This window comes from Octopus bimaculoides, chromosome 6 (genome assembly GCF_046866305.1).
Source record: "Octopus bimaculoides isolate indiv1 chromosome 6, ASM4686630v1, whole genome shotgun sequence".
Classification (NCBI taxonomy): Eukaryota; Metazoa; Mollusca; class Cephalopoda; order Octopoda; family Octopodidae; genus Octopus; species Octopus bimaculoides.
In genome coordinates, this window is record NC_142933.1 from 37415710 (window position 1) to 37430709 (window position 15000).

Genomic DNA, 15000 nt, shown 5'->3' on the forward strand with positions numbered 1-15000 from the left:
ACTGGTTGATATCAATTAGAAATAATTCTCCGGTGTAATTAATTAATTAATGTACATCATAAGACCAAATTTTCCACCTCAGCAACGTTTTCTTTTACCTTCTTTCTCATTCTTCTACTTCCCATCATCGTCGTTGCTGTCGTCATCATCATCAATGGCATTTCTGTCTATCTATCTATCTATCTATCTATCTATCTATCTATCTATCTATCTATCTATCTGTCTGTCTATCTATCTATCTATCTATCTATCTGTCTATCTATCTATCTATCTATCTATCTATCTATCTATCTATCTATCTATCTATCTATCTATCTGTCTGTCTATCTGTCTGTCTATCTGTCTGTCTGTCAATCTGTCTGTCTGTCTGTCTGTTTGTCTATCTATCTTCTTTCAATCTATCTATCTATCTATCTATCTATCTATCTATCTATCTATCTATCTATCTATCTGTTTACTTAGCTACTTATACATCTCTGTATACATCGATATGCATACACTTACACACACACACACACACGCACACACATACCCACAAGCATACAAACACAACTCCCTACACGCGCGCGCGCGCATCAACCATTTCCATCACCGATATCACCACCATCATCTCAACCAGAACCACCTTCATACCAACCCACCACCTTAATTTATAAAAATTAAGCCTCGAATTTCGCTGCATAGGGCCCGGTTACCTCAACCGAAACCCCTTGAAAAGAAACTGGTGGTCATGTGTGGCGTGGAGGTGACTGGCTGGATTGACCACTGATTGTCTATTGAGAAGAGGACGTGGTACAATTCCGGCCAACTGAAGTGTATGGGTGGTGCAGGCTGGAGGAAGGTGGGAATACGATTTACAAGTGGCGATGTTGATGGAGGTGGTCAGAGAAGTGATATATATATACACTGCCATATATGCCCCCAACCCCGTCTGCTTGTATTTAACCGGGAGAGAGAGAGAGAGGGGGGGGGGGAGAAGGAGAGAGAGCGACGTAGTTAATGATGATAATGATGATGATGGGAATGTGAAGAAGAGCGAGAGAAGAGAGCAAGGTGTGTGAGGAGGTTGTGACGGGGATTTGGGTGATATACAGGTGATTAACTTCTAAGGTAAGAGAGATCGTTGATTGTCCTCTCCTACATCAAAGGTGCCGACTGACCACTCTACGGACGGCTGTCACTGCACGTACACTCACACACACACACACACATCTTTAGGCTACGCAGACGCTACACTACTTCACCCGCAAGGTGTCAACAGAATGTGTGTATGTGTGTGGGTGTTTGCGTGTGTGCATGCGTATGTGTGTGTGCGTATATGTGTATTGTGCGTGTGTATGTGTAAATATATCCAACAATCTATCTGTCTATGTGTGTGTGTGTGTGTGTGTGTGTGTGTGTGTGTGTGTGTGTGTGTATATATACATGCACATACATATACATACACATACATACGTACATACAAACATACATACACACATACATACACACACACACTTACATACATACATATATACATACATACATACATACAAACATGCATACATATATACATATATTCACACACACACACACACACATACACGCCTGCAACTATCTCATATACACTACTCGTATGACACTTCTACTACTACTACTACTACTACTACTACTACTACTACTACTACTACTACTACTACTACTACTACTACTAGACAGCACACAAACACACTCACACACATGGCACAGGCATACACTCACCCCAGGTAGCACATAACATGAATCAGTTTGTCGGAAAGTGACTGCCGCGCGCTGTACTTGAACTAATGCTATTTAGATTATAGACCTTTACTTTACAACTGATACCACAATGGTATGAGGGTGTTTAACAATAGCTGAATAGGAGTGATCGAGCTGACTACTGCCGCCTGTGGTACTGCTACTTCAACTGGAAGCTATTTAAAGTAAGCCGTTCTAATTTGCAACTGAGTTTAACAATGACATATATACAAGTGATGGCTATTTACAGCTGGATCAATAGCCAACAATTACTAGTTTAACGCCGTAACACCTTCATCTCTCCAACTGATTAGCTTTCTTTAATAACTTCACAATACTTACTGATGTCTTCTTTTCTTACTGTCCTTATGGCTTTATAATCTTTGTCGGACTGAATATATCTTCTCGTATATAGTTACGTTCCTTTAGGTCCTGAGTTCAAATCTATCTGAGAACGGTCTTTACATTTCATTCTTCCGAAGGTCAATAAAATAAAGTGCAAGTCAGATACTGAGGTCGATATAGTCGACAAACCTCCACCTCCGAATTTCTGACCTTGTCTCTCCTTAGACTTTAGGATTAGCAGAAATCGTTAGAGCGTCTGAAAAAATGCCTTGTGCTTCATCCGTCTTTACGTTCTGAGTTCAAATTCCACCGAGATTGACTTTACCTTTCATCCTTTCTGGGTCGATAAAATACGTACCAGTCGAGCACTTGGGTCGATGTAATCAACTTACCCACTTCCAACGAAAATACTGGCCTTGTACTAAAATTTGAAACATTATCTCTTACACTTGATTGCTATGCAATACATTTTGTCGATTTTTTTTTTTTCAAATATTAGATTATTAATTATATATCATTCAGAATGGAATTACTAAACAGAGAAGGGAGGAGCATGTTTTCATTATCATTTTTCAATTGTCTTTTAATAACATTTTGAAAACATTTGTTAACCAACGTTCAAGACAAAATATCGGCCAGACATTCTACCTCCTCCAAACAAACAAAATCACTTACCCAGAAAATATCACACACACACACACACACACACACACACACACACACACACACACACACACACACACACACACACACACACACACACATGCGCATGCGCGCGCCTACACGTGTATGTATGTGTGTGTGTGTGTGATATGTTTTCTGGGCAAGTGATTTTGTTTGTTTGGAGGAGGTAGAATGTCTGGCTGATATTTTGTCTTGAACATTGGTTAACAAAACTTTTCGAAATGTTATTAAAAGACAACTGAATAATAATAATAATAATAATAATAATAATAATAATAATAATAATAATAATAACAATTGTTATTATTATTATTATTATTATTATTATTATTATTATTATTATTGTTATTATTATTATTATTATTATTATTATTATTATTATTATTATTATTATTATTATTATTATTAGTAGTAGTAGTAGTAGTAGTAGTAGTAGTAGCAGTAGTAGTATTGTTCTTGTTGTTGTTTTTGTTGTTGTCTACACACACACACACATACAGACCTGCTGTTCTCTCCTTACATACACATAAAAGACACACACACACACACACACACACACACACAGAGAGAGAGAGAAAAAAGTGGACAAAAAGGTAATAGTGGAAAAAAATCACTGACATCCCAGAAGTAAAAATAACATTGTTTCTGGTGTTTTTAACAGAAATGCGAGTAAGTTTGGTCAATGATTCATTTAGTAACTGCTGCAGCAACGAACCATTGCACATCTTCGGCAAACGTCTTCCATTGTAACCTTGAATTGACCAAACCACAAGTGTGAAAGAAGATAGGATCGCTCTGTTTGTGAGTGATTGACTTAATCTGTGACCCTGCTTAACACCAATTCTTGGACCCTAAGTGATTTTAAAAGAATCCGCTCTATTATAATCATTCAAGCTTGGTCTCTATATTGAAGATAACTTCCTTACTTCTTGCCCCCAGTGGCCCTTAAAAGGATCATGGTGTTGCCCTTTCATCTCTGACTAAGCCCGTTCTGATTTCAACCCCTGTCAAAGTCAACTTTGTCTTCTATCCTTCCAAGGTCGATGAAATAAAACACCAAGTCAAGTAGCGGGTCCGATTCAATCAGCAATACCCTGCTGCAGTATTTGTGACTTCGTTGTTGTTTTTGTGGTGGTGGTGGTGGTGACGGAAGGTGGATTTGTCAAAGTATCGGCCAATGATTTCTGGCATTTAGTTTTGCTTCTCTGCGTTGTAACTTCAAATCCTATAAATATCAAACTTGGTTATCATCCTTCTGGGTTGATATAATAAAAGCTACCCCTTTCACATATTTTCCTAATAGGAGTGGATGGCCGAATCGTACGAGTGTCGAATAAATTGCTGTGTGATGCTTAATAACGAACCTTCAGATTCACATCTCAAATCACAGAGGGGACGATTTTGCCTTTCACCCCTCAGAGGACGATGTAACTGACTAAGCACTGCCTCCCAAAAGTGGTGGCCTTGCGCCTAAATTAGAGACAATTGTTAGAAGCTGGTCGACTGATAGCATCGGTAGGTCAACAGACAAAATGCCCTCTGGTATTTGATTACGGCCTTTAATAATTTGAGTTCATATCACACATTGTTGGTGGATGTATATATATATGTGTGTGTGTGTGTGGTATTTTTCTGGAGTCGATAAAATAGGTAACAACCATGCACTAATCTTGATTAAATCGACCGTCATCTTATTATGAAACATGCAGCTTTTGTATTTTCTAAGAAATAAATTATATTTTGTGGGAGGGGTATATTTTTGATTCCCAAAATGGAAAGTATATTTCAACAGGAACCTCCATTAATAATGACAAATTATTAATCCATTAATCACTCCCACTTAAATGCAATGTCACATTAGAAATTTATATACATATATATAGTTTGGGGGAAGACATATTGTTAATTGTTATCGATGGCAAAGAGATATTTCATCAAAGCTGCGGTGGTGGAGAGAATGGGAGCTGATTCTGAAAATCTTTTGTGTATTGTAACATTTGCACCCATAACAATGTTTCCTACATTAACAACAACTTCAACAATACTATCATGAACAACAATCTGAATGCTGAAAACAGGAACGATGCTAATAATGCAGACACCTGTGATAATAGCTGTAACAATAATAGTGACAGCTGTGGCATTGGTGATTCTAGTAACAAAACAACAACAATAATAACCACAACAACAACAACAGCGGTTATGAAAAGGATGGCATCGAAGGAGAGAGAGAGGGGGTGAGGGGGGAGAGAGAGAGAAGAAAAAGGAGCAAGTATACTATCTGCAAACACTATGTTCTTATCTCAACAAAATGGCCGAAACGTGTGAGAAGTACAGCAATCAGCAGAAAACAAAGAATATTACTTCCAAAACATAAGATGAATAGGAAAACAGGCGGGCGTGTTTGAATATATTTCTAAGAAGACAAGGTCATCTGAGAAACAGCATAGGAGAGATTTGAGAACATTAATAAAGAATTAAGGTCACTCGCAATCATACAACAAAGAGTGGTTCTGGTAGATTAATGGATGTCACGTGTCATTTGTGGAATAGTCGAGAAAAAATATCTTCGTGGACCAAAACTTCACGCCAATGTTGCCTAATAGAGATGAAAGATTCTTGAAGTTCTGAACAATGACAATATCATTAATATGAAACTTTGAAATGCCGTCGCCTATAAAAGACATTTTTGGGAAGCCTGAACCAGGGCATTACATCTCTTTCCCATATATATATAAATCTTTTCCCAAATGAACTTGCACTTCGTTTTAGAAGGTTCGAAAGAAGCTATAAAGTGATGCGCAAGCACTTGGCTCTGTGTGCACTGCCTCTTGTAGCAGAAACAGGTGTTAGCTAATGAAGTTCATTACATGATTTCCTTCTCCCTTGTCATTTATTTAAGATTAGTCCACCCTACTAATCTTACCCCGAAAATTTCAAATAAAACCCATGACTGATGAGCCAGAATGACAAAGAAAACTACGGGAACAAATATTCCTCAATAGAATAAACATGGAAATTGAACTCTTAAAATTAAGAGCCACAAGAAATAAACAAAAAATCAAAGATATCGATCAACAAATAGAAGAAGAATGTCCAAAAAATTCTGAGGGTACCAACTTACAACACCTCAAACTCTGGAAACAAGACTATGAACGAACAGAACTTATATCTTTCCAACGATGGAAAAATGCGAGATGTCATTCCTTAAATACGAAGAAGAATTTTTTAAAAAAATACACACCACAGACAATCCTTTCATCAAAAACAGAACAAAACACGAAATCCTATCGAAACAATCAGACCATCAAACACAAGACACCTAACCCACAAACACAGTTCCCCTCCAACCCGAACCAAATACACCCAACTACAACCGAAGAAAAACTACACCCAACCACAACACAAATATTCCCCAAATTTTCTCTCACAAATCCAAATCCAGACATAACATAAACCAACCTTATAACACAAACTTGGAAGAGGTACACCCGGATCCCTCGGGGCTACATCAGGCTCCCTAATAGACTATAACCAAAACAAGTACCCCCGCCGGGACCCCAATTACTACAACATAAACACAATGACCTTTGGAAGAGACCTACCCAAACTACACAGAACGCTCAGAACCTCAACAGGATAACAACGCAACAGCATCTACAGCAGACCCCACCCCACTCAACACACTCACGAACTGGAAGGACGAAAATGTACGTACGAGCTTGGGGAGACCAAGATATGAAAAGAGTGAGTGACTGGACACATGTGACCAGTGAGGGGTAAGGAGAAAGAGTGGTAGAAGAAGAAAAAGGGGAAGAAGTAGATATAAGTGAGCAACGAGAGACAGAAAGAGAAAGAGAGATAGTAGTGAATGGGAGAGGCGAAGAACGGTAGAAGGAAGAATGAGAGGGGGAGATAGATACAAAGATAGAAAGAGTCGCGTCAGAAAAATAAAGTCCAAAACTTACTTGCAAGGATAACGCGTGCGTTCGATCGTGTAATACAAATAATATATGAGTATATGCATATATATGTACATGTATGTACATACCTTCATCTACATGTATATATAGATGCATATCTGGGTACATGACTTTGTGGAAAAACATGGACAAAATGATAAACAGGGTACAGAAAACACACAGGCCACATAGAGAACATTTTCTTCATCAGCTGCCACCATTATAACACTGGCGTTTCGAAGAGTTAGGGCAGGACGCATCGTTAAAATGGCTCTTCCCACGGACACAAATTAAATTTGTTCCATGGAGGATAGTGGCGGACGGAAAACAAGACAGGAAAACGAAATAGTGAAATAAGCAAACAAAAAACGGCCAGACGTGAAAAAGTATGTGTATATTGAACGCTGTGAAGCACGAACTGTAACGACGAAATATATATATACATCGAAACCGGTAATATTTTTTTAAATATAATCTTTTATTAAATTCCTTCTTAAATTGAAACGTCTTAACGTCTTAGACTTGTTTCTGAGCTATTTCTACCTCATATATATATATACATCGAAACCGGTAATATTTTTATTTATATAATCTTTTATTAAATTCCCTCTAAAATTGAAATGTCTTAGACTTGCTTCTGAGCTATTTTTACCTCCTATACAACCAAAACTCACACATATAACCTGCAGTTATATAACGATTAACGGTTACCACGTCGTAAAAGTTTCCAATTGTCTTTAGACAATATACCAAGAATCATAGAGTTAATTGAGTTTGGCACTAACTGCTGAGAATTTACTGCCTCAAATGTCTTACATAATGTGCGAAAATCTGTCGAAAGGTCTTGTTACGTGTTATCGGATGGTACACTTAGCCTGCCGCCCTATTTAACACTACAACTTGTTCCTTATTACCTTTCGTCGGGGTCATCTCGTTGCAAGTACTTGTATAGGATAATTTCTCTCGTACTTCTACAAGTAATAGAGGCTTTGGAAGTGGCAATAAAAATGATCCCTAACTGTGTTGCAGACCTTGTTTAGTTCTGGATCAAGTCAGCAAACCTATAATTAAATGTATTCAAGCTGTGACCATCCCGTCTTATTAACCACATAATTTACATAGAAGTGCATTATCCAATGTTTCTTATGTATTTTAAAGACCGTTAGGATGAGATTTAAAGTGCTATTTCTAATAGAATAAATAATATAAATCAGCTTCGAAGAGAAAGACCTATAACCGTAGGGATTCCAGCCATGACTCCCATATTATATTCCAGATAATACTTGGCACTACATTTTCGAATGCAACTTTTCTTTAGTAAGACATTAGCGTGTGATTTGAAGGAGTTTTGACTATTGTTTTGGCAGATGGATTAACGTTCATTATAGAAGTGGTAGTGGTGATGGTCGTAGTGGTGATGGTCGTAGTGGTGATGGTCGTAGTGGTGATGGTCGTAGTGGTGGTGATTGTAATGGTGATGATGATAATGGTGGTGGATCTTTGTGGTTTTCTTCACTGTTTACAATTTTATTCCAATTGTTTTCAAATTTGGTTTATGGATTAAATTTTGTATACTAATTATGAAAATGAAATTCATTTTTCTTATAAATCCATAATTAAAAAGTTATTAGCCATTAAAAAGGGGAGTATTTTACACACCACCGTGACGAAAAACTCTGTTTTCATAGTAACCAAAGATGGTGCGCGTGCGCACAAGGAGGAGGAGATACGAGAAGGATAATCTTCTACTGTAATAGTACTCTTGCATTTTTCTTCGTCACAATATATGAATGAGAAAGGAAGGGATGATAGATGAACATGGAAGGAAGGGGTGATGACAAACTGGTAGTGGGAGCGTTTCAACTCTGTGTGAGTATATGTGTGTGTATGTAAAAGGGAAGTATGCGAATGTTTGTTTGTGTGTGTGTGTGTGTGCGTGTGTGTGTGTGTGTGTGTGTGTGTGTGTGTGTGTGTGTGTGTGTGTGTGTGTGCAATGGAAGTGGGATGGTGAACATTCAACGTTGAAAAGGAAAATCGGATTTTTGTGGTTTTCGTCACTGTTTACAATTTTGTTCCAGTTGTTTTCAAATTTGATATATGGATTAAGTTTTGTATACTAGTTATGAAAATGATATTCATTTCTCATATAAATCCATAATTAAAAGGTTATCAGCCTTTAAAATTTGCAAAATTTGCGTATTTTAGCCAATCAGAAGCGAGTCTTTTAGACATCACCGTGGTGAAGAAGTCTGTTTCTATAGTAACCAAACCCTTGCGAAAGAAAAAAGAGAGTTCATTGTATATCGTATAGAGTACACTATATATATATATATATATATATATATATATATATATATATATATATATATATATATATATATATATATATATATATATATATATATATATATATATATATATATATATATATATATATATATATATATATATATATATATATATATATATATATATATATATATATATATATATATATATATATATATATATATATATATATATATATATATATATATATATATATATATATATATATATATATATATATATATATATATATATATATATATATATATATATATATATATATATATATATATGTATATATATATATATATGTATATATATATGTATATATATATATATATATATATATATATATATATATATATATATATATATATATATATATATATATATATATATATATATATATATATATATATATATATATATATATATATATATATATATATATATATATATATATATATATATATATATATATATATATATATATATATATGGAGTCGCAATGGCCCAGTGGTTAGGGCACCGGACTAGCGGTCGCAGGATCGAGGTTTCGATTCCCAGACCAGGCGTTGTGAGTGTTTATTGAACAAAAACACCTAAAGCTCCACTAGGCTCCGGTGGGGGTGGGGGTGGCGAACCCTGCTGTACTCTTTCACCACAGCTTCCTCTCATTCTTTCTTCCTGTTTCTGTACCTGTATTTCAAAAGGCCAGCCTTGTCACGCTCTGTGTCACGCTGCACCTCCCCGAGAACTACGCTAACGGTACACATCTCTGTAGGGTTCTCAGCTACTTGCACATTAATTTCACGAGCAGGCTGTTCCGTTGATCGGATCAACTGGATCCCACGTCGTCGTAACCGACGGAGTGCTACACTATATATATCATATATAGTGCCACGCTCTCTATATATATATAGAGAGAGATAGATAGATAGATAGATAGATAGATAGATAGATAGATAGATAGATAGATAGATATCGCTGGAATACTATTGATCATACAACTGTTTGGCCATGGCTTACATATATATATATATATATATATATATGTATATATATGTATGTATGTAGAAGGTTGAAAAGGAACACACGAGTTGATATATATGGTAAAAAAGTCAAGGTGGAAAATGCTAAAATAATTTTATAAAAAACATTTCAGTACCGGTTTCAGTCATTGAGACTTTTTCAACTGTAAGTATGGAAAGCAATTGAATTTTGGAAAAATTAAAAGAAAATAAATGGTATGACAACCTTGACTATTAGGATCGCCTCAAAAAGCTCAGGGCTCAAATTTTATTCTCTGAGTATGAGCATTACATCATTTGTAGTGACGCAGTGCTCATGCTCAGAGAATAAAGTATGAGCATTTCATCATTTACATAATGTGGAAAATATTCCATCAACATTATCTAAATGCTGCCAGCATCAGATTTTTTTTTTAATCACCCAAGGTTTAGAACCGTACACCGCCTACAAATATCGAGCTCATATCACATAACAACATTGTGACAAAATAATTTCATCTTAACTGGTCCTATTTTATTCATCATCTATTCTGAAAGAAATCAAAGACGATTTAGATTCTATAACACTCTAAGAGTGCATGGATAAATTCCTCCTAGAAATACTGGACAAACCATCGACACCTTAATGCAGACAACTCACTATGCGAGTGGGTTAGATGTCCTAAAACAGTACGTAAAAGACTACTTCCAGATGTTGTTATTGAGTTAGATATGGTCTTGGCTAATAATGGCCAAAGCCTAGCAATGTTGACTAAGTTACATGTACTCTTTAAATTAATAAGTTTTGCTTTATTTAATAACTCGAAAATTTCAACGTTCAGCCCTATTATCTGATTATAAGCGTATCAATAAATGTATGTATGTATGTATGTATGTATGTATGTATGTATGTATGTATGTATACGTGTGCGTGTGTGTGTATGCACAAACATACACACACACGCACACACACATACATATCTATATACACATACATATATAACTGCAAATTAATATAAATCTTCTTCCTCATCTCTCCTATACAAATAAAGAGTAATCGACTCACATATGTTACTTAATGCTCTTCTCGGTTCGTCAATTCCTGTCGTCGACGACTTTATATTTCTATTCAAATTACAAAACTGAATGAAATTTAAAGCGACTCGTGTGTCAGCTGTTTATTGTATACAAGTGTTCCTGTGTCGTCAAAAATGCCAACAGTTCTTTTTTTCTTTTACTTGTTTCAATCATTTGATTGCAGCCATGCTGGAGCACTGCCTTTAAGGGTTTTAGTCGAACAAATCGACCCCAGAACTTATTTTTTAAAGCTTTGTACTTATTTTATCGGTTCTTTAGTCTAGCTGCTAAGTAAACGCACCAACGCTGATTGTCAAGTGGTGATGGTGGGGACAAACAAAGACACAAAGACACACACACACACACATAGATATATACATATATATATATATATATATATATATATACGACCTGCTTCTTTCAGTTTCCGTCTACCAAATACACTCACAAGGCTTTAGTCGGCCCGAGGCTATAGAAAACATTTGCTCAAGGTATCACGCAGTGGGACTGAACCCGGAACCATGTAGTTAGGAAGCAAGCTTCTTACCACACAGACACGCCTGCGCCTTTAATCAATGATTAAAAATGGTACATCAGAACAATGGGAGAAACCATTGATAAATGTCAGCAATCGACTAAATATATTTACATAGAAATGAAGCATTTGAAAAGATACACAAATAGAGTTAGGTGGTCAACTGACATATTCCAGGGTGTTAGTTTATCTGTAACATTGCTTGTACACTGGTAGTGAATCCTCTGTCAGCCCTGTTAACAAAATGTCAAAGCTACATACTACTGGAATATGCAAAAGTAATGAAATTAGTACCATGTACATATTTTCTGTTGATGACCTAAAGCAGAGGATCCAGCCGGGGTCCACAGAAGCTTTAAGGGGGTCCACGAGAAAAGAATTGTAATTCGTGGGTCCATATAATAATTTTGTTTACTAGGAGAGGTACCTGTATTTATTGAAATTTTCATGGTTTGTATTTGGAATTTATGTTATGAATATAACGAAATTATTTCATTGTTAATTTTTTTACTAACCTACAAACAAATATTTTATTTCAAAAATTTACAAGTGCATATATGGGGTCAACAGCAAAATAAGGTTGGGAACCCCTGACCTAAAGCTATAATCTGGTAACACGAATAACATCCAGAGACAATTAGAACTACTCACAACATTCTCACGGGACATAAGAATGGAGTTTGGGCAAGATAAACCTTCATATATGATAGTCAAATGAGCATCAATGGCTTGTTTATGATCCCCATTTCTAATGATGAAAACTATAATTATCTCGAAACCGACGAGAATGTTGCATACGTTGGTGCTGTGAGAAAACCAGAATAAGAAAAGAGTACTTCTACAGACTCTGGAAAACATGGAACTCAGTGCTGTCTGCGTTTAAGAAGATCATATCTCAGAATGCTTTTGCAGTGCCAGTGCTAGTACCGACAATTGGGATATTAGATTGGATACTTGACGAGATCTGAGGTCTTAACAAAACGAGAAAGATACTGACTACCACTGACAGCTTCACATCAACAGGAAGACCAATGGATCTGTGTGAGATTAAGAGATGGTGACAGAAGCATATAGTGAATCCAAATAACCTTTGAATGTCGCGTTGTGTTGCTCAAACAACAGCTGCTGAACAGTAAAGAAAGAAATGAGTACATTCCATGCATACTCAAAAGTGAGAGCAACAACATCTTCAGGGTAGGGGAAAAATTCTTGAGCAGGTACTCCAGGAGTACAACTGTTTCATTTGACCGGAAGGAAACTGGACTGGCCTACCCAAACAGAATCTTGGAGAAGTATGTATCATACCACAAAAAGGAATGCATGGGTACATACCCTGTGAGCTAGGGGATAATAACCGCGTCGGCAGAGAGAATAACCTCTCCAGGACCTGTGATAAATGCATTACATCCTATCTAGAAGGATGTCTTCGCTATCCAGGTGCAGGATATAGCTACTAAATACCTGATAAACAAGAGAGATAAAGATATCGCCAAACCGCTACGCTTTGATAGAAACTGTCAGTTATGCTATACCAGAATGGACGACATCACCTATATCATCAGCAAGACATCTGACTGTTCGTCAAAATTGATCTGCAAATCTTTTGAGTCAAAATTTCGTTCATCGCAGACAATGTATGAAACTGTAATTTTAAATGTAAGTATACTAATGGCTTGCTGAAGATAAAACTGGCGCAAGTTTTGTGACAATTTCTATGGATGCTTCGAACCGAAAAGCTGTTGGAATGAGACCTTCCCTTATTCAATAATACATTCCTGGTCAATGAGACAGTTGAGATCTTGATTAGTGGACTTAATTATTGGCAATCACAGGTTGATGGATTTTGTAGAAACAGCAACAACACAAACTTTTGGTGAAGTAAAATGAAAAATCTAGAACAGCATTTTACCAATTAATAACCAAACCTGGAAAGTATCTTGTTGGCATTGGCTGGAGTGCAGATGTTTCGAAGCAGTTGTTGAGGTATTGCCAAATCTTATAGTAAATTATTGTGAAAATTGTGAAATATTTTGAAATATTTTCACAATATTTTCATGCAACGCAGCTGAAAGAATATTAGTTAAATTTTTGCTGGCTTGACATCCCACTTTTGTGCCCAAGAGCACTGCTCAGAAGTGAAAACATAATAGTTTGAAAATGATTTTGGAGAAATGTATTAATGGCTTTTATTTGGGCAGCTCCGTCTGTTCAACAAATCGATTGTGGACTTGAAGAAGGATAACGCCAAAACAGCAGTATTCAAAGTGAAAATACAAAATTCATTTACAAATATAGATTAATGGCTTTGGTGAGAAAAGTTGATTGTGTGTGTGAGTGTGTGTGTGTGTGTGTGCGTGTGTGTGTGTGTGTGTGTGTGTGTGTGTGTGTGTGTGTGTGTGTGTGTGTGTGTGTGTGTGTGTGTAGGATTGACAGAGAAGTGAGTTAAGAGATATTTAGTAGTGTTTAACAATATTTACCAGAGTTTGTCTCAATAATTCGGAAACTAAAGTAAAATTTGTTCTCCGCCGAGAAAGTCAAACGGTACCGAAACATGACCGAAACTGTCTCCTAGCCATTGAGATAATGTTGTCTTTTCTTTATCACATAAATAATTCTGCTTAGGTAATGAATCTAATGTAACTCATGCTCATTAAATTATACAGTACATGTTAACACTAAGTTCTTGTAACAATAGTCTGAATAGAGTCAAATAATACATACAATTTACATGAATGAATACATATACACAAACACGCACTTAACACACACACAAACTAAATACACATATATACGAAATATACGCATGGTTGTATATACGTACATGCATATACACACTTTCACATGCGCAAATGTGTTTGGATGCATGTGTGTGTGTTTGTGCGTGTATATATCTAACTATAGTGATGATGATGATGATGATGATATATATATATATGTATATATAAACAATATATGAGTATATGCATATATATGTACATGTATGTATATACCTTCATCCACATGTACATATAGATACATAACTGGGTACATGACGTGGCAAAAGAACATGGACAAAATGGTAAACAAGGTGCAACAAACAAGCAGGCCACATAGAAACATCCCCATATGTATGTATGTATGTATGTATGTATGTATGTATGTGTGTATGTATCTTTATTGCCCACAGGGGTTAAACACAGAGGGGACAAACAAGGACAAACAAAGGGATTAAGTCGATTACATCGACCCAGTGCGTAACTTATTTAATCGACCCCGAAAGGTTGAACGGCAAAGTCGACCTCAGTGGAATCTGAACTCAGAA

The 15000-nt window shown here is 36.1% G+C and overlaps 1 long non-coding RNA gene across 1 annotated transcript in view; it reads left to right on the forward strand.

The window, feature by feature from the left end:
- LOC106878621 (uncharacterized) overlaps nt 1-15000 on the forward strand; it is a 53571-nt gene that overhangs the window by 9036 nt on the left and 29535 nt on the right. The window lies entirely within an intron of this gene.